We start from the raw sequence: 20,297 nt of genomic DNA, 5'->3' as shown, positions 1-20,297 counted from the left end.
TCAAGCACTGGGGTTACCTTTGTCATAGCTAGTTGAGTATTTATGTGTGGGTCTATTTTTTAACTCTCTGTTCTATTCAAATGGTAGACATGTCTAATGTTGCATCAGTATTGCATTGGACTTTACAGTGTCACCATGGAGATGGCATCCCTCAAAAGAATTCCTTTTTTTTAGCTTGTGGAGCTTTAGATTGATAATTCTCCCATTTTCATTTCATTTCCCGAAAGTCAGGATCGGCTTGTGAAAAGTTGTTAAACAACATACTAAATGTGAAATGTCAACCCTCACTCTAAACTTACCCTGTTCAGAGCATCAAATGAAAACTTCATTGGGTTTTATAGTGGCTTTCTGATCTTGGTAGTCCATTGAAGAAGGGAGTTTGAAAGTTGTTGTATACTGTTAATGATTGTCTCCCCATGTCCTGCCTGAAATACCATGACTGTTTATGAAAAGTATCTTTAATAAAGCTGGAGACAGTTTGGCTTGGGGGAAAAAACAAACAAACAAACAAGACAACTTTGTCTTAGCTATTGATGAATGGAGTAAGTTTGTTAGTTATGTCTGACTTCTTCAAGATTGCCTTGTCTTATGCTTAGCAATTTTTATTTCTATCTGGCTCTTGGAATCTAGTTGTCCATTTGCACACATGTATATACACCCATCCTTGCTGGTATTTTAATTGTAAATGCATGAAATCTATAGATTAATTTGGGCAGGGTAGACATGTTTATAAATTTGAATTCCCAACCCATAGACCTGTATACCTATTCACTTATATTTTCTTTAATTTCTTTTATGCTCTTTGGAGTTTCTAGTGTAGAGCTATTTCATTTACAGTTTTTGTTAGGTTAATTTAAACACTGGATACATTTTGTTGCTAAGGTTATTAACATTTTAAATTTCAATTTTATCTATGTTGATAACCTATAGAAATACAGTTTATTTGTGTGCTCTCTACACAGCCTTCTTGCTAAAATCATTTATTCTAAAAATGTGTCGATTCTTCTGAATTTTCAGTATAAACAATTGTCTTCAGATGATGCCAGTTTCATTTCTTTTATCTAAAAATGCCATTTCTTTGTCCACTTTTCTCCAGAACAACCATATTGTTCTGGTTGGTTACAGAATAAATAAAACGTTGAATAGAAGCGAGGATACTTGCATCTTTGTCTCATACCCAAGTCTAGGGAGTTTACAGGAATTGAGTGTGATGACTGCAGTTCTACTTTCTGTAACCTCCCTTTCTTTTGCTACCTATTTTTATTTAATCAGGAGACATTTAAATGTTGAGTGCGTCCACTAGTTCAAAGGTGAAAAGAAGAAAGTAGATCAGGAGAAAATGGACAAAGGGATGATAAGGGCTTATTTCACTAGTTTTTATCCTGCCTGTCTAGAGAATAGGAAGGTTTAAAGAAAACTGGAAAGCAGAAAAAGTATTCAACGAGGAGCAGAATTCTGAGTGGTCATTGACATCCTCTCAGAACTGCAGCATTGAGTGTGAAAGCAGGTAACAAAGAAGACTTGATTCTGTGACTTCCCCATATCCAAAACACTTCACTTTTGATGAAGCAGCATCTATAATTGTTGTTAAAAATTACAATCAAGAAGTTCAATATGCTATACAGAGATGCCATACTTTAAATGGTCGGTGTCTATTATGATGTGAGATCATTCTCTAAATCCCATAATTATATTTATAAACTTACTTTGATACATATCACCATTGAAACTGTTAAGGCATGTATTACTATCTTGAGATTTTTGTTTCTCTTCTCAGGGTAATTAATCCAAAATTGTGATTCCGTACATTCATTAGAAAAAGTGCAGTAGTTTTTGGTTGTTGTGGTATGATCCATGGATTAGATTATGGTGTAACCAAAAGATGAGTATTTATTCTTTAATAGAAAATATTTGCTGATGTATGTTAGGTCCATAAAAACTGTGATGGTAGACACAAACACAAAGATAAAGCACCCCAGGGAATTGTTTATCTGGAGGTTACTTTGTGGCATAGGCATCATAAGGTAATTTCATCATGTTATCAAGGAGTTGTCACAAAGGAGTCAAGCAATGTTGTACTAGTAAATATTTAACAATTGGTTTCCTGGAGACAAAAACCCAAATATGTAGCATCTACTAATTACCATAGTGTAAATACTCATTTCATAGTCAGCTAAAAGATGCCAATGGTTTAACAGCTTGCTCACAAAATTCCTAAAAATTTAAAAGTTGGCTCCTTCAAGTCCTATGAATTGGCTTCAGTACATTATTTGATTTAAGGAATAACAAAAAGCCACAAAAGAAGAAGAAGCACTAATTTAGGGCAAGGCCCAAGAATAGTACACAGGCTTTTGTCCCTGGATCTTGTTGTACATTGTATTTTAGAAATACTATGTGATGTAGTAGGAAGTGCTATGGCAGATCTTACAGAAAGAAGCTACATTAGATTTTAAGTAGTTAATATATCCTTACCCAAACTAGGTCTTTTCTTCATGGATTAGATTATATTGAAGATATTTGGGGTATAAAGTTTTAGACTGGAGCTCTTTCCATTATGTCAACTTTATTCATTTTTTAATAAAAGTCCTTTGGGCAGGATTTACATACTAATTCTAGGCTTCAGAGCTGTAACAACTATAAAGTATAACCTGTCCACAGACTTTGCTGAAACAGGTGTATAGTGAGAAATATTTGCTGGCCTAATGGAGAAGTGTTGAAACAAACAAAAACTTTCATTTAATAACTACCTGCTCTGGGTGTGTTATATACAGAATGGCAGGCAAAATGACAAGATTTGCCACTCACATAGGAAATCAGATATGTTGTTTTTTTCATGTCATTCTTTATATATACACACACACACACACACACACACACACACACACATACACACATATACATATATATAGGCAATTGCCATAAAGTACAATGCCAATTAATAGGAAAATAGAGTAATAAGGGAAATCATAACCCAGAAGCCTAACACAGGAGGTGGGGTTTAGGAATCAGCTATCTAGTTAATAAACTTTATTCATTCTTTTTTCTAATCTACATTATGGGTTTAGCATATGCTGGGCAAAATGAAAACAGTAATAAAAAAAAAAAAACAAATACAGTTCTTGTGGTCATAAATTTAGAGTCCAGTCTTTTGAGGGAGGGAAAACTGAGGCAAAAAATTAAACAAATAGATGTATACGTTCAAAATGTATAAAATATTGTAAAAGAAATATGAAATCTGCCTTAGTTGAGTGTAAGTAACAGAGTACCTTATCTAATGTGGGTCAGAAAAGACTTTTCTAAGAAAGGGTCTTTTGAGTTAATATCAGAAGAATGTGTATGAATTAACTAACTAAAGAATGGTGGTGGGAGCATCCCCAGCATAGATACAAGCACTTGAAGCCTGTGAAGGCAAAAAACAAAAACAAAAACATGTTATTTTAGATGGTCATTTTGGCAGAAACAAAAGAAACAAGGGAGAAGGAAGGATGAGATGAGATGAGACTTGGAAAGGTGGACAAGGGTTTCTGAGACATATCAACAAACCTAAACTTTACCCCAACAGCTATGAGTAGTTCTTGAAGGATTTGGGAAGGGAAATGATGGGGAAAAAATATTAATCTATGTTCCAGATTTCTAACACAATCTACTGATACCTTTAGGAAAAGAAAGTTTTTTACGTTAGTCAATGGTTGAGTCTGCTCCACTGGAATTTGCTATTTAATGCAGATTTTTGTAGGTTGAGTTTTAAGAGAATCACTGTACCTTACTCTATCATTTCTAAATGGTTCACACTGGGGTGCCTGGGTGGTCAGTCAGTTAAGCATCCGACTTCGGCGCAGGTCATGATCTCACGGCTCCTGAGTGTGAGCCCCGCGTCGTGTTCTGTGCTGACAGTTCAGATCCTCGAATCTGCTTCAGATTCTGTGTCTCCTTCTCTCTCTGCCCCTCCCCTGCTCGTGCTCTGTCTCTCTCCTTCAAAAATAAATAAATATGAAATTAAAAAACTAAAACTAAAAATGTTTCACACTAATATACGTGGTCAAAAAACAGATAAAAAAATGATCTGTTCACCTGAAGTTTGGTTTTACCTTCAAGGCCAGTTTGTAAACACATCTACCACTCTGTTTTTTTGTCTCGTTTGTTGGTTTTCCTCTCTAAGAGCTCATGGCTAAGTCAAACAAGAATTAACGGCTGCAGATTGAATCACAGCATCTTTGAGTAAAATAAGAGGTTTAAGAGGATTTTGAATGGAGAGAACGTTCTTTGGCCTTATTAGGTGCTTCCTTTAAGCAGATGCGGTCTGCCAGACAGATGGGAAGAGGTGGGAGAAAAGAATCTGTGTCTAGTGCTGATATCTACTGATATTCACACTGGTATTTTCTGAATTCTTGAGTCCTACGTCTTATAAAGTAGTCATTTGTTCTTTCAGTACTTAGTGCTTACTATATGCCAGATGCTTTATCAGTGAACAAATCAGACAAACACCTCAGTCCTCGCTGACTTCAATGATCAAGAGAGGGAAACGTATGATAAACAAGAGGCATTATAAGGAAATACAGACATATTAAAAAATGATAACTTAGTGTGATGAAAGATAGTAATGGAACACGAAGAAAAAAGAACAGAGTAAGGTGACTTGAAAGTGTTAGGAGGGAAGGGTGCGAGGAAGGTTAGGAGTGTTAAATAAGTGGTCTTTTTGAAAAGATGAGATATGATCCAGGACTTGAGTGAGGTAAGGGAATGAGCAAAAACAGTGTCCGGAGAAAGAATATTCCGGGAAGAGGGAGCAACTAAAGCAAATGTCCTAAAGCAGAAGCATACTTGGTATTTTCTAGGGCCTTCTAGGCTATTGTAAGGAATCTTGCCTTTACTTTCAGTGTAAGGTGGACCCATTGAAGGGAGGCTTTTTTTGTTTGGTTTGGTTTGGTTTTTTCTTTTTTGTTTTTGTTTGTTTGTTGTTGGTTTTTTCAGTGTTTGTTTCTTAAATGCAACATTCTGGCTATCCTGTTCAGAAGACTTTAGAAAAGTAAGGATAAAGTCAAGGAGAACACTGCAGTAACCCAGTTAAGAGAGAAGAGATGGTAGCCTAGAACAAATGGTTATGATAACTGCTGAAGAAAGAGAGTCTGGATACATTTTGAAAGGAGACCCGGAAGTATTTGTGTTATGAATGTGGCACAAAAAGAGGGGTCAAGGATGACTTTTTGCCGCCCCCCTCCCCACACCCAAACAACTGGAAAGTTGCCATTAACTCAGATGAGGATGGCTACTGGTAGAGCAGATTTTGAGAAAAGATTATCAAGACATTAAACATATCAGCAGAGGTATCACGAAGGGCAGTTGAATATATAAGTTTGGAATTTAGAAGGGTCTAATTGGTGGTATTATTTTGGAAGTAATTAACATAAATATTATTTAAAGCCATTAAGCTAAATAGTACAGTCACTGAGGGAGGGAGCATAGACAGAAGAGGACAAAATACTGAACTTGGGTCAGTTCAATATTAAGAGGTTGGGGAGAAAATGAGAAAGCAGTAAAGGATGTTGAGAAAGAGTGACCTTAGAGGAAGTTGGAAATCAACAATGGACAGTATCCTGGTATTAAAGTAAATTATTTAAGAAGGTGAGTAATGGGGGCACCTGAGTGACTCAGTTGGTTAAGCAACTGACTCTTGCTTTCAGCTCAGGTCATAATCTCACAGTCGTGGGATCAATCCCCGCATTGGTCTCGACGCTGACAGTGCCAAGCCGCTTGGGATTCTGTCTGTCTGTCTGTCTGTCTGTCTCTCTCTCTCTCTCTCTCTCTCTCTCTCTCTCTCTCTCTCTCGCCCTCTCTCTGCCCCTCTCCTGCTTGCGTGCGCTCACGCTCTCTCTCTCTCAAAATAAATAACAAAAAGAAGTGAGCAACAAACTATGTCAACTATTGCTGATGGGTCAATTAAATGACTAAAATGTAACCACTGGATTTAACAATGCGGGTCATGATTGGCCATAACAAGAGGAGCTTCAGGGTAAAAGCCACTTCAGTGGGTTTCAGGGTTAATAGTAGGAGAGTTTCTGGAAAGAGTATTAGAATCACATGGTGTTTTTATATAACAAGAAAAAAATGAGGTGCCTGGGTGGCTCAGTGGGTTTAGTTGTCTGGGTCTTGATTTTGGTTCAGGGTATGATCTCAGACTTTGTGAGTTTCCAGCCCTGCATTGGGCTCTGCACTGACAGTGTAAAGTCTGTTTGGGATTCTCTCTCTCCGCCTCTCTTCCCTTCCCTGCTGTCTGTCTGTCTCTCTCTCTCTCTCTCTGTCTCTCTAAATAAATAAACAAACACTAAAAAAATAACTGTGGTAGTAGCTAGAAGGGGAAGGGAGAGCCAAAAAAAGAACATTTTATGACAGGGAAAATAATAGTATATTAATGTGTTGAGAGCAGCAGTACAATAAAAAAGGAAACATTGATGATTTGGAAGAAATGGTAGAGAAGAGCTAGAGAGAAATGCTTGAGCAGGTGAATTGCATAAATGCAGGATTTGGGGAAAGACTGGTTTATATGGAAAAATGGAAATTGATATATGGGTAACAGAAATGGGGGCATATGCTATAGGTACAAGTGCTGCAAATAGTGTTGGCAATCTGTGAACATTCTCTTATGATTGCTGTGGTTTTCTTGGTAAGATCAAAGGCCATCAGCTGAAAGGAAAAGGGAGAGAATGTGTGTGGAGTACGAGGAGAGAAGGTTACAAAAGAATCCTCAAGAACAGTGAGAAAAGATATAGACTGTGTTCTTTTTTTTTAAATTTTTTTATGTTTATTCATTTTTTTTTTATTTTTATTTTTTTAATTTTTTTTTTTCAACGTTTATTTATTTTTGGGACAGAGAGAGACAGAGCATGAACGGGGGAGGGGCAGAGAGAGAGGGAGACACAGAATCGGAAACAGGCTCCAGGCTCCGAGCCATCAGCCCAGAGCCTGATGCGGGGCTCAAACTCCCGGACCGCGAGATCGTGACCTGGCTGAAGTCGGACGGTTAACCGACTGCGCCACCCAGGCGCCCCAATGTTTATTCATTTTTGAGAGACTGAGAGAGACACAGCATGAGAGTGGAAGGGGCAGAGAGAGAGAGAGGGAAACACAGCATCCAAAGCAGGCTCCAGGCTCTGAGCTGTCAGCACAGAGCCCAACACGGGCTCACGAACTGTGAGATCATGAACTGAGCTGAAGTTGGATGCCCAACCAACTGAACCACCCAGGTGCCCCTGATAGAGACTATGTTCTTGTAATGTGCTTGGTCTCAGCCCATGAGAGTCACTGGTAGAAAATCAATGGAAGATCAATCAAGTCACTGGTAGAAGATAGAGAGGTCAGAAATTTTAGTCCCCCTGCTTCCTGCTGCCGGGCTGAAGGTTGACAGAGATCATGCTCCCATTGGGAAGCCTTTCCTATAGATACAGGTCTCCCCAGAATTCAGTAATTGCTTCTTTATCTTACCACTTCCAGCCTAAAGTTGGTGGTAACTTACTACTGCCTGCTAGCTCTGGAGTGCTTCATAATTCCCTGTTGATTTACTTAAAGCAAAAAAAAAAAAAAAAAGTCTCTACATTTTTTCTTTTTTTTTAAATATGAAATTTATTGTCAAATTGGTTTCCATACAACACCTAGTGCTCAACCCAACAGGTGCCCTCCTCAGTGCCCATCACCCACTTTCCCCTCCCTCCCACCCCCCACAAACCTTCAATTTGTTCTTAGTATTTAAGAGTCTCTTAGGGTTTGCCTCCTTCCCTCTCTGTAACTTTTTTTTCCTCTTCCCCTCCCCCATGGTCTTCTGTTAAGTTTCTCAGGATCCACATAAGAGTGAAGACCTATGGTATCTGTCTTTCTCTGTATGACTTATTTCACTTAGCATAACACTCTAGTTCCATATACGTTGCTACAAAAGGCCATATTTTATTCTTTCATATTGACAAGTAGTATTCCATTGTATATATAAACCACAACTTCTTTATCCATTCATCAGTTGATGGACATTTAGGCTCTTTCCATAATTTGGCTATTGTTGAAAGTGTTGCTATAAACATTGGGGTACAAGTGCCCCTATGCATCAGCACTCCTGTATCCCTTGGGTATCTTCCTAGCAGTGCTATTGCTGGGTCATAGGGTAGATCTATTTTTAATTTTTTGAGAAACCTCCACACTTTTCCAGAGTGGCTGCACCGGTTTGCATTCCCACCAACAGTGCAAGAGGGTTCCCGTTTCTCCACATCCTCGCCAGCATCTATAGTCTCCTGATTTGTTCATTTTAGCCACGCTGACTGGCGTGAGGTGATATCTCAGTATGGTTTTGATTTGTATTTCCCTGGTGAAGAGTGACGTTGAGCATCTTTTCATGTGTCTTTTGGCCATCTGGATGTCTTCTTTAGAGAAGTGTCTATTCATGTCTTCTGCCCATTTCTTCACTGGATTCTTTGTTTTTTGGTGTGGAGTTTGGTGAGTTCTTTATAGATTTTGGATACTAGCCCTTTGTCTGATATGTCATTTGCAAATATCTTTTCCCATTCCGTTGGTTGCCTTTTAGTTTTGTTGATTGTTTCCTTTGCAGTGCAAAGAGAAGAAGCTTCATGAGGTACCAATAGTTCATTTTTGCTTTTAATTCCCTTGCCTTTGGAGATGTGTCCAGTAAGAAATTGCTGTGGCTGAGGTCAGAGAGGTTTTTCCCTGCTTTCTCCTCCAGGGTTTTGATGGTTTCCTGTCTCACATTCAGGTCCTTTATCCATTTTGAGTTTATTTTTGTGAATGGTGTAAGAAAGTGGTCTAGTTTCATTCTTCTGCATGTTGCTGTCCAGTTCTCCCAGTACCATTTACCCCAGTAGGGGATGTCATCTGTTTTCTGACTAAAAAAATAACTCGTCCCAGGAGTAGCCCCAGGAAGGAAGCCTTAAAGTTAAGATTCTGAGATTTGGTTGTTTACATATTTTAGAAGCACATGTATACTCTTCTTATAGAGTGGGGATGATAATGGGCAGGTATTGGCATCTCATTTCCAAAAAATGATCATGAGCAAAGAAATGGGAAGAAAGTACCAATGGACAGTGATGCTTGATGATCAAGTGTCTGTGCCACTTAACTATGGTGAAAATAGGTGTTACAAAGATTATAACATGGGGTAACTCCTCTGAAGGTCCCAGAGACCCAACCAAGAGAAAATGAAAAGCTGATGGCCTCGGATGCCAATCACAGTGTTCAGATGCAAATTTTTTAAAAAGCTGAGAAGTTTGAATTCCCAAACATCCCTACAATGGAAGCAGTACCTCTCTACATAACCTGGAGCAATTGCCTCTCAATGGAATGCTGGTTATGTCAGCTCTAATTCCCAGTCCTCTCGTGGCCTGCAGGTGTAGGAGGAACTAGGTGCCAACATAATTGAAATGGAGAAGTACAAGTGCTAATCTGAAAGGAAGTAGCCTGTTCACTGAAAGAGTTGTAGGATCGTGCCAATTTATATCATAAGGAGTCCGATGAGCATGAGTGAAATACATTCTAGGTTGTGAGACCAAGTAGCATGAAATGCAAGACTAGTATGGGTTGAATATTTTCAAATGAATGTACTTAGCGTTCACGATTTGTGTTGGTTTAAGAATGGAAGTAAACATTACTAGTAGGCTAGGATGATGAATTAGAGGCAGGCCTATAATCAGTGAACTTGAGATGCCAGAATTAGCAGGGCACACTCAACAGAAAAGGTGCCCAAAGGCTCAAAGAGTGCATGTGTAATCCTCATAACCAATTTCTAGCTTCAACCCTAGGAGGGCCTAGGGTTGAAAAGTGGGGACATGCTTTTCTCCACACCTTAGAAACTCTGGTGACTGAAGATGGTGGTGAGAGGTGATGTAATGGTATCAGGCTCTCCAGTATCCAGGGGACTCAGGAAGTCCTGACATCCTGGAGTAACAGAGGCTTACCTTATAGCAGAAAGACAGGGACAGAGTGCTGTCCATGCAGAAATATGTAGCTAATTGATCACAGGACCTTTAGGAATAAAATAAATGGGGGGACTATTAAGATGCTGTCATAAGTGGGAAAATCCTAGATTAGAAAAGTAGAAGCCAGTTTCAAACTGCTGTAGGGAATCTATGGTTTCCTAAGTTCTAGATCTAAGCCATCTTGCAGAATTCAAGCTACTTGTTTATGGAGGAAGCCATGTCTCTTGGAGGAAACATTCTTCAGTGCAGCCACAAGCAAATGTTTCTCCACAGTTTCTCCCAGAGAGACACAGAGCAATTTATGAAAGTATGTACAGGGAAAGAGTAAAACCCAACCCTTGGGTTTTGTGGATACTGGCTCTAGATCCATGTTAACCCTCGGTGACTTGAAATACAGTAGACAGCTTTGGAACCTATAGAGATTATAAAACAAGTAGAGTCTTAGTCCAAGTCCAACTCATGCTGATTGTTTTCCTGGGCCCAAAATAAATAGTGAGAAATAGGTATGTTTAATACATAACAAAATACCCGTGTTCCTTCATTGGTGAAATGTGTACTATCATGGTAGAAACTGCTTATCAGAAGCTACTGGGACATCCCACCTCCTCATAACATACTTAACACAATACTGTGTTCCTAGGAAATTTTCGGAGATTAGTGCCACTATAAAAGTTGAAAAAAGCAGAAGTAACATTTCCTATTACATTCTCATTGACCTCTTGTTTTTGACTGGTGCAAAAACCAGATAGATAGGTATTAAAACATGACTGGATTTTGCAAATTTAAGAAGGAGTCTTGCCAAAAAGAGCTGCAGTTCAGATGTTGTATCCAGTAGCTGGCCCTAGCATGTAACCTTAGATACAACTTTTCTTCCCCCTCCTTCTAATTTCTACCAGTAAATGTAATCACAAGTCATTTGCCTTTGCGTGAAAACACACTTTCACTGTCTTATCTGAAGATTATTTCTGATCTCTTGCTCTCTTATCATTAGAGACCAGAGATACTTTGATTTTCTGACTATCCTACATGCCAACACCTTTGGCTATTATATTAATGATATAATATGTGATAACTGAACATACCAGGCAGGAAGTAGCAAGAACCTTAATTGTCTTACTAAGATACATGAGGATGGAACACAACCCCCCCCCCCCAAGCCACCGGCGGAATCCAGGGTCCATTATATCTCAATAAAACTGGGGAAAAAATAAAATGAAAAAATAAGGCACCAATTGATACTCAAAAAAAAAAAAGCCTCTGTGAGGAGGCAGATAAATTGCTGAGCCATTTAGAGCTCACAAGGAAAGCGATGCTTGATGAAACTGTGGATGTTGAAGACCACACACATCACATCCAGATGTGCAGCTCCAACTCATTTGCTAAGTAATTCAGAAGGTAGGTTTAAATTGGGAGCAAAGAAACAAAGGATCTGAACCACCTCAAGGCTGTAGTGTATGCAGCCCTATACATACACCTCATACCCAGAAAATCCAAGTATAAAAACAGTGTCTGTGGCAGAGAGAAATACTGGGTAGAGCTCCTGGCAAGCTTCAATGGAAGATTCTATTGCAACTGTTCTCCATTAGAAAAGGAGATTTTAGATTTCTACTAGGCCCTGATAGTCTTTAAACACTTGAACATGGGGCACCAAATACTTAAGTGACTTGAAAGTTTCATTATGAAAATTTAGTGAAAAGAATCCATAAAGCTAATCTGCACCACAGCATCCCATGCTGTTTCAAGCATGTCTGAAAGTATAATTGCATAACCAATGGCTCAGACTCCCATGATCTGTGCTTCTAGCAAGTGCGATAGCCTTACTCAGGGGTGACCTAAAAGTCAATGGTAAAAAAAATTCTGCCCCTTGAGAAGGGACAGAATATCTGGTTATCCAAAACAAACTGGAGGAGACAAGTCCAAAGTACACTGAGTTACGTGCAGGGGCCCATGGGTCAGCTAGAAAGAACAAGACTGGAAGCATAATGACAAAAAGGTCTGATGATGAACATGTGAATGAAACTTTCCAAAATGGGCAGAGTGTGAGGATATTCCCATGGAAATCTCCTCATTGAGTGTCAACTGTGGGGCAACTTCTCAATAATTTGATAGTATGACTCTTCCTCTAGATGCCAATCAGCTTTCTCTTCCCATTCCCCTTACTTGTTCACTAGGTCCATATTCAAAGTGACAAATATTGATATTATACACTATTTCAACAATATAAACAGTATAGACTTCTTCTTACAATGGCTGGTAACCAATTCTATTGCCCAGTCTGCCAACAGCACAGGCTGATGCTGAGCCTCTGATACAACATATTTTCTCTGGCATGTCAGCCAGCTACCTGGTGGAAGTGTGGAGGCTTTGTATCATGGAGGAGACAGTAATTTCTCATTATAGAAACAGATATATTTTCACATGTGATATGCTGTCCCTTAACAGAATATTTGTCTATGCCACCTTATGTGACCCTAGAGAATGATTTTGCTATTGCCATGGTTTTTACACATCATTGCTTCTAACAAAACAAAACAAAAACACACCTCATTTTCTAACACACTAAGTACAGCAGTAGCTCGTGCCTGCAAATTTATAGATTCTACCACAGGTCCTAAGACAATTAGCATTTAGTGTATACAACACTGGAATGGTCTGCTGAAAGGTCAGTTAAGGTACCAGTTGAAAGAGTGTTCTGCAAAGCTATGGAGCTTTTCCATAGGATGTATCATATGTATGAAACCAGAGGCCAGGAGATGGGGCTGCCTTCTTCACAGTCGGCAGTCACTCGTCTAGGAATCAATGGGTAGAGGTAAAATGGGACTTACCTTCCTATTATACCTAGTAACTGGATCAAGGAGTGCTATGTACTGAATTGTGTCCCTTCCCCAAGTTAACACATTGAAACCCAACCCCTGAATGATTATATTTGGAGAGAGGACTTTTAGGAGATAATTAAAGTGAAATTAAATCATAATGGTGGGATTCTAATCTGATAGGATTGGTGGCCTTCTGAGAGGAGGAAGGGTCTCTTGTCCCTCCCTTTCATCTCGCTCACTTTCCCTCTCTTACTATGTGCATGTTTCAAGGTCATGTGTGTCCTCAGCTAGAAGGCAGCCATCTGCACAGCAGGAAGAGAGTCCTCACTGGAAACTGATTATGCTAGCACCATGATCTCAGATTTCCAGCCTTCATAACCGAGAAAATAAATTTCTGTTAAGACACCCAGTCTGGTATTTTGTTGGCAGTAGCCCAAGCAAATTAATACCGGGATATTTTGCTCCCATCCATAATCTTAGGCTATGTGCACTTAGAAGTATTAGTGCTTATGTTAGAACACAGTCCTTAGGGAAGCTGAAACTTCCCTTTTACCATTTTGAATGCCACAGTCTTCTGAACAACAGGCAGAGAAAAGGTTCATTCTAAGGATAGTTGAAAATGGGGTTGATTCTACAAGATGCGAGCCAGGAGAGTACTGAACCCAAAGGATACCCTGGGGTGGTTCTTAGTACATTTTCTATGATCAAGTCTGTGGGGAAAAGAAGAAAAATAGTTATGACCACATAAATACTTGGATTCTTCATGAATCAAAAGTTGGGTCATCTCACCAGGTAAAGAACCCTTGAAAGTGAGGTGTCGGCAGAGAGCAAAATGGATATAGAATTCGAGGGGGACAAAAGCATCAATGATACCTACTTGGGTTTGCTTAATGGCCAACTACTAATGCCAGGACTAAATTAAATATGTTATTTAATTATTTCTTTTCATCTTTTTCCTTGCTGTCTTAAAGAAGAAAGAATAAAAATAATAGCTAATGCCTTAGGTTTCAGGTGTTAGTGTGACTAAATTGATAACCTGTCATGCCAACCAGATAAGACAGTGCATTCTTTATTTGTGGGACATGAGGAAGAAAGAGAAGGGTAGGGTCTGAGGGACAAAGAGGTAGATTTTGTTATTTGTCTTCAATTTTAACTTTTCTGTCCATTATGCACCCCCTCCTCACTTAGTGTTTAACCTGGAAGTCTCACCCATATGGACTGGGCTTCCATGACCTTTGGTTACTGATTGGGATTGATCAATCAGGAACCTTAGCAGAACATCAGAGGAGAGAGAAAAGTGATGTCAGGGATGCCTGGGTGGCTCAGTTGGTTAAGTATCCAACTTGGGCTCAGGTCATGATCTCATGGTTTGTGAGTTCGAGCCCTGTGTTGGGCTCTCTGCTGTCCATCAGGAGCCCACTTCAGACCCTCTGTCCATGCCCTCTCTCTACATGTCCCCTGTTCAAGCATGCGTGCATTTGTCCTTGCTCAAGTATGAGCATGCGTATTCATTCTCTCTCTCTGTCTCTCTCTGTCTCTCTCTCTGTCTCTCTCTCTCTCTCTCTCAAAAATAAACATTTAGAACAAAAGGTATGGGGATCCTGGGTGGCTCCAGTGGTTATGCATCCAACTCTTGATTTTGGCTCAGGTCGTGATCTTATGGTTCGTGGGATCAGATCCCCACATCAGACTCTGCCAACAGCACAGAGCCTGCTTGGGATACTTCCTCCCTCTCTGCCCCTCTCTGGTTCATGTTCTCTCCCTCCCTCTCTCTGTCTCCCTCCCTCCCTCCTTCCCTCCCTCCCTCCCTCCCTCTCAATCAATGGATCAATTAATAAATCTAAAAAAATTATGTCAGAAACTTCAAGTTTTGGCTCCCACCACCTCCTTTTTGCACTTTTGTAAGTGCCTGGCATGCTGAATGCCCTGCCATGTGATATCTGTGCCTATTCATGTAATATCCCCTGAACTTCCCTCCCCCGCCTTTTTTTCCCTTGGGAAATGGTTATTATTCAGAATATATTCAAGTGTAGCCCTTTCTATATAGCCCTCCCTGATTCTTCAGGTTAGTCTTGCTACTCCTCCTTGGCACTTCTGTTTTATTGTTGTGTACATCATGATCACTGTCCTACACATGTAACATTATAACCGCCAGTCTATAAAGCTTTCTCTTCCCTGAGACTGCTGACTCTATTTTATTCATATTTGTATTCTAAGATATAAAAACAGTACCTGCCATTTAGTAGGTTCTCAATAATACTTGTTAAATCGAAGTGGCAATACTAGGCAGAAGAAAAAGAGGGGAAGCATGGCATTGGGAGGTATAGCTGCTGGAAGGCAGGGACAATTGAGATTCCTGGTCTCAGGGGTTCTCGGGGTCCTGGTATGATGGTGGTAGGGGCAAGGACAGCCATGCAATAAAAATGGTGAAAGCAGGTCTCACGAGTTCTGCTTTCTCTGTAAAGGAGTTCTAATGCAAAGCTTTGACGCAATGGTGGATTCAGTACATTCAGCAATAGAGGGTTAGCAGAATGGAGAGAATGAGACTATGTTTACAAGAAACAACATCCCAGAAACGCCAATATAGATTCAACACACGTTTCCCAGCTGTGCCTGTTCCTAGGTATTTCTAAGCCTAGAGCAAAACTGTTTTTCAAGGCCTACTCCCAGTTTTAAGTGCCCCAGCTGAATGCTGAAGGCAGTTTAAAATTGAGCAATTAAGGACTCCAGAGAAATCCTCATAAACACTTTAAGACACTTACTGGCTGAACTGTCCCTGTTTCTGTTAAACTCCTAATCTGGTCTGTTCCTATGTGTAGCTATGAGTGTAACTCTTAGTCCACTACATCTTTTGGGGGAAGCAGGCACAGTTAGTTATCCTGAGTTGTCATTACATAACAATTTAAATTCTGTTATATAAATTTGTCTCTGAAAAATTAAGAGACATTTGTAGGGAAGCCTTTTTTTCCCCCCTCAAAATGGTTTGACTGTGATCATCTAATTTTCAAAAAAAAATTTTTTTTAATGTTCATTTCTGAGAGAGAGAGACAGAGTGTGATGGGGGAGGGGTAGAGAGAGAGGGAGACCCAGAATCGGAAGCAGGCTCCAGGCTCTGAGCTGTCAGCACAGAGCTCCACTTGAGGCTGGAACTCCTGAATGGCGAGTTTATGACCTGAACCGAAGTCAAAAGCTTAACTGACGGAGCCACCCAAGAGCTCCTGTGGTAATGTAATTCAATAAAAACTCACAATAGTAGAATTTAGAGAAAAACATCTGAAATAGAACATATGCATTCTAAAAAAAATGCATCAGAGAACAAACTCAGGGTTGCTGGAGGGGATGGGCTAAATGGCTGATGGGCATTAAGGAAGGCACTTGTTGGGGTGAGTACTGGGTGTTACACATGAGTGATGAATCACGAGATTCTACTATTGAAACCATTATTACACTATGTATTAACCAGCTTGGATTTAAATAAAATTAAAAAATAAGGGTGCCGGGGTGGCTCAGTTGGTTAAGCATCCACTTCAGCTCATGTCGTGATTTCATAGTTTGTGGGTTTGAGCCCTGCGATGGGCTCTGTGCTGATAGCTCAGAGCCTGGAACCTGCTTCAGATTCTGGGTCTCCTTCTCTCTCTGTCCCTCCCCCATTCTCTCTCTCTCTCTCTCTCTCTCTCTCTCAAAAATAAATTTAAAAAGTAAAAAAAAAAAGTAAATAATCATAGTATAAAAAATGAAAATAAATGCATATCTTAACACCTAGCATATAGGAGACATTTGGTAAATATTGAGTGTATAAATCTTGGTTTAAATTCAGTGAAATTGGAAACTAACGGAACTGTCACTACTAACAGAAATCAGAGACTTTGCTCATTCCCTACTTTCTTCAGGTGTCCACAGCAGTGCATGGTGACATTCATGCATTGCAGGTAAATATGCGGTTGGAGGCACTGCCTGCAATCAGCTGTGAATAGATCATTTGTGTGCACCCTTCAGGTGTTTTTAGACACTCCCTCTCTGGATCTGTGTACAGACCTGGCAGGCTTTTTAGCTAACGTGCTGAATTGGCTGTGCCCTTGGATTGGTATCTTCTCGAGAGTTTTTCTTCTGCTCTGCTTTAAAGTAAACATACCGTTATGAGAAATATGGTGAGAAATGTTTCTTGGGAAACATTATCCACTTATCTTATTCCAAAGGATAATGAGTCATTCATGGCCTTTAATTTTGACAACATCTGTAACTGGGTAAGCAAAATTGTACCTGCAGACAAATTCAGTATGCACATTAAAATATATATATATATTTTAAAACATAGGGTGGCTCAGTCGGTTAAGCATCCAACTCTTGGTTTTGGCTCAGGTCGTGATCTCATAGTTCATGAGTTTGATCCCTGTTTCGGGTTCTGTGCTGACAGCATGGAGCCTGCTTGAGATTCTCTGTCTCCCTTTCTCTCTGCCCCTCACCCACTATCTCTTTCTCTCAAAACTAATAAATAAACATTAAAAAAGATATGTAATTGATATGTGGGTCAGAAAAAGATGTGCGTTTTTATTCACATTTTCAGTGACTTCTTGAAAATCATGATGTCAGGTAAAAATATGTTTTATTTCCATATAAAGAAGGTATATGGAAATACCTTTCCAACCTTTTCTCCATCAAAACCAGGTTTGAAAATTGTCAGGCCATAGCAGGTGTGATGAGGAGATGGAATAAATAAGATGAAAAGCGAAGTGGAAGTTAAAATGTATCCATTTATCTCATTAACCTTTTCTTCTCTATAGTCTTGTTCATTCCCACAGAGACTGTGAAATTTTCAAAGTAGCTGTTTGAAACACTTTTTGAAATTTCAATTTCAAAAAGTGTTTATAAATTGCCTGGTAATATTTACTGTATACTAGGGAGCAAAAGGAATGCAGAAAAAAATAGAAGGAACAAGGGAAACAATATATTTGCTAGTTTTATATAAAATGTTCAGTTTTTGAATAGGAAAGTGGCCCTTTTGAAAACTTTTATAAATTAGGAAATATGTGCAGAGTCCCTTTTAAATGTTCGGGTCAAGGGGCGCCTGGGTGGCTCAGTTGGTTAAACACCCAACTCTTGATTTCGGTTCAAGTCATGATCTCAGGGTCGTGAGATCCAGTCCCCTGTCAGGCTCAGGGTGGAGCCTGCTTAGGATTCTCTCTCTCTCTCTCTCTCTCTCTCTCTCTCTCTCTCTCTCTCCCTCTCCCTCTCCCTCTCCCTCTCCCCCTTTCTCCCTCTCCTCCTAGCCCCCCAAATAAATAAGCTTAAAAAAATAAATGTTCTGATCAACATGAAGTAAAAATGTTCTGACCAAAGTGATGAATTACTTACAGAAATAATTATTAACACTAACCGATACCTTCGGGTGTATACTTCTTCTGAGTTTACAGATCACTCAGAGTTCACAAAGGCCCATCAAATCAACCTTCACTTTAACTCCTAGACATACATGGCAACTCATAGCCTTATTTTACAAATGGCAAAGCTGAAACTGGCAGAGGACAAATGACCTTACCACAGCCACCCCATTAAAAAGTGGCAAGGTGAGGTCATAACTCTGATTATGTTCAGTCTTGGTCTGGTTTTAGGACTATATCATGCACTTCTTAATTAGCACATGCTCTAGTTAAAGCGTTCAAATGATAGTTTGTACACTTATAAATCCATGTTTGTTTCTCTCCATCTCATTAAAAATATCATCTAAGTGAAATTTGATAATATTTAACACATTATTTTAGCAGAAAGGGAGAATTCTTCTCTTAGAACATTAAATCTGTGGATTCATTTATAGGTTTTCCAGGAAAAAAAAAAAGATGTTAACCCCATATTACTAAAAACATAAGCCCCTTATGTGGTAAAGTTTCAAATAGTTTTAATATCACCATGATACTAATAAAAAATTATAGTATTTTGGAGCAACTCTATTTCAGGAAAATTTCCTGAAGGGAATCCTGGTAGCATTGGACAATTACAAACCAAAGATTAGAGATACAAATGGGCGAAGATGGAAGGGGTAATGAGAAGCCCTGGAAGAAGCTTCTTTGACTTATTAGTTCAAGGAATGCAGGCTTCAAATTGGGTTCTTGGCAGGGAGGAAAAGGCACGAATACCCGTTAATTTCCATGATTCTTTTGTGACACTGGCTAATGTATCTGTATTACAACGAAATGCAATGTGTCAAAGGTACGTGTACATTGTTTGAAGTCGATGGAAGAATTGTCTAATATGGAAAAGAAATCTGTTTAAAAATTCTTAACACAAAAAGAATTTTTTTTATCACTACTTTCTCCCTTCCCCCATCATATCTTCACGCAGTGACAGGTGCTGAGTTACACAGTAGCTATAATTTCATCTGAGGTCAGATGATCATTCTGGGGCACTAGTTACAAGTAAGAGCCATGGTGGAGATGGCATGAAGCAAACACAGTCTGGCACTTTATCAATATCAGCCCAAATGGAAGTTTCCCACTTTCTCCTTGATCAGGACCTGGTGGAAACACTGGCACATGGTTAACACTGAACAAATGGTAGCAGTTATGGCTATTACACACTCTTCCTAAATGAGAGGTTTGTCAGTTTGGCACTTCACACGGTTTCTTTAACTCGTCTGTAGTCCCCTACTTTGTGACACCTTCAGTTTCATATACCCTGGAAAAGAATCCTTTCAGAACTGGACCAAGCACGTGGCAAATAGAAAAACGCCATCCTAGCAGTTAAGGAGAAAGATTTGTGACATAGTTCACCTTATAAAGCTTAGGGACAATTGGCAGAAGATTTGCTAGCTTAGAAAGGATTACTAGCCAAATCTTAAATCTCTAACATTATTTCTCTAAATACCTTAGAGATTTTATTATTTAACTTTAGTTACTGTTTAGCACAGGCCTTTATATCACAACATTATAGAGTATTTAAAACTACACATTTTCTGCTAAAAACATAATATTCTTTAAAATAATTTCTCTAAAAATAAGCTCTCCCTAGTTCATATGGCATTCAGGCAGGAAATGAGGGATCTAGGTTCTCAGTGCCTTCTGTCTGATGGCTTGTTTGTTCGGCATTTCCCATATTGGCCTGCTACAGTATTAAAAACGGTGATCCATTTTCAAATTATTTTGAGAATGGTTTCTTAAGCAAAACACATTTCCTTTTTTTAAAGTTTTTAAAAAATTTTAATGTTTATATATGTATATATATATGTACATATACATATATATAATACATTCAAAAGAAATGAAATCTTTCTATGTCAGGTGCTACTTTAAAAATTTTTAGGGGTCTGCACAAGTGAGGGTGTTCATTAATCTTATAAACAATGCAACCAACCCAAGTTTTAAATGGTCAGTTTAACAGTGGAACATTTGGTGAAGCAGATAGGGGAAGAATTATGGTAAAGAGGAACAAAAATAGCAGTGGTCACCTTTAATGTGTGTTTTGCAGTACAGGGCAATGAACACACAGTTTTAGCATCATACAGATTTGATTTCTAATCCTG

General features: G+C 39.2%; 1 long non-coding RNA gene across 1 annotated transcript; it reads right to left on the bottom strand.

The window, feature by feature from the left end:
* Nucleotides 1-299: 299 nt before the first annotated feature.
* On the bottom strand, nt 300-4,342 carry LOC121018538 (uncharacterized). Its single transcript, XR_005785218.1, has 2 exons — nt 4,310-4,342; nt 300-425 (listed from the first exon to the last, which is right to left on the bottom strand). It is a non-coding gene; the product is annotated as an uncharacterized LOC121018538 (long non-coding RNA).
* Nucleotides 4,343-20,297: the final 15,955 nt, after the last annotated feature.

The sequence above is a fragment of the Herpailurus yagouaroundi genome, unplaced genomic scaffold (assembly GCF_014898765.1).
Source record: "Herpailurus yagouaroundi ecotype Mexico unplaced genomic scaffold, PumYag 77, whole genome shotgun sequence".
Taxonomy (NCBI): Eukaryota; Metazoa; Chordata; class Mammalia; order Carnivora; family Felidae; genus Herpailurus; species Herpailurus yagouaroundi.
Note: the sequence above shows the minus strand (reverse complement) of the source record. Positions and strands in the feature narration are given on the sequence as shown.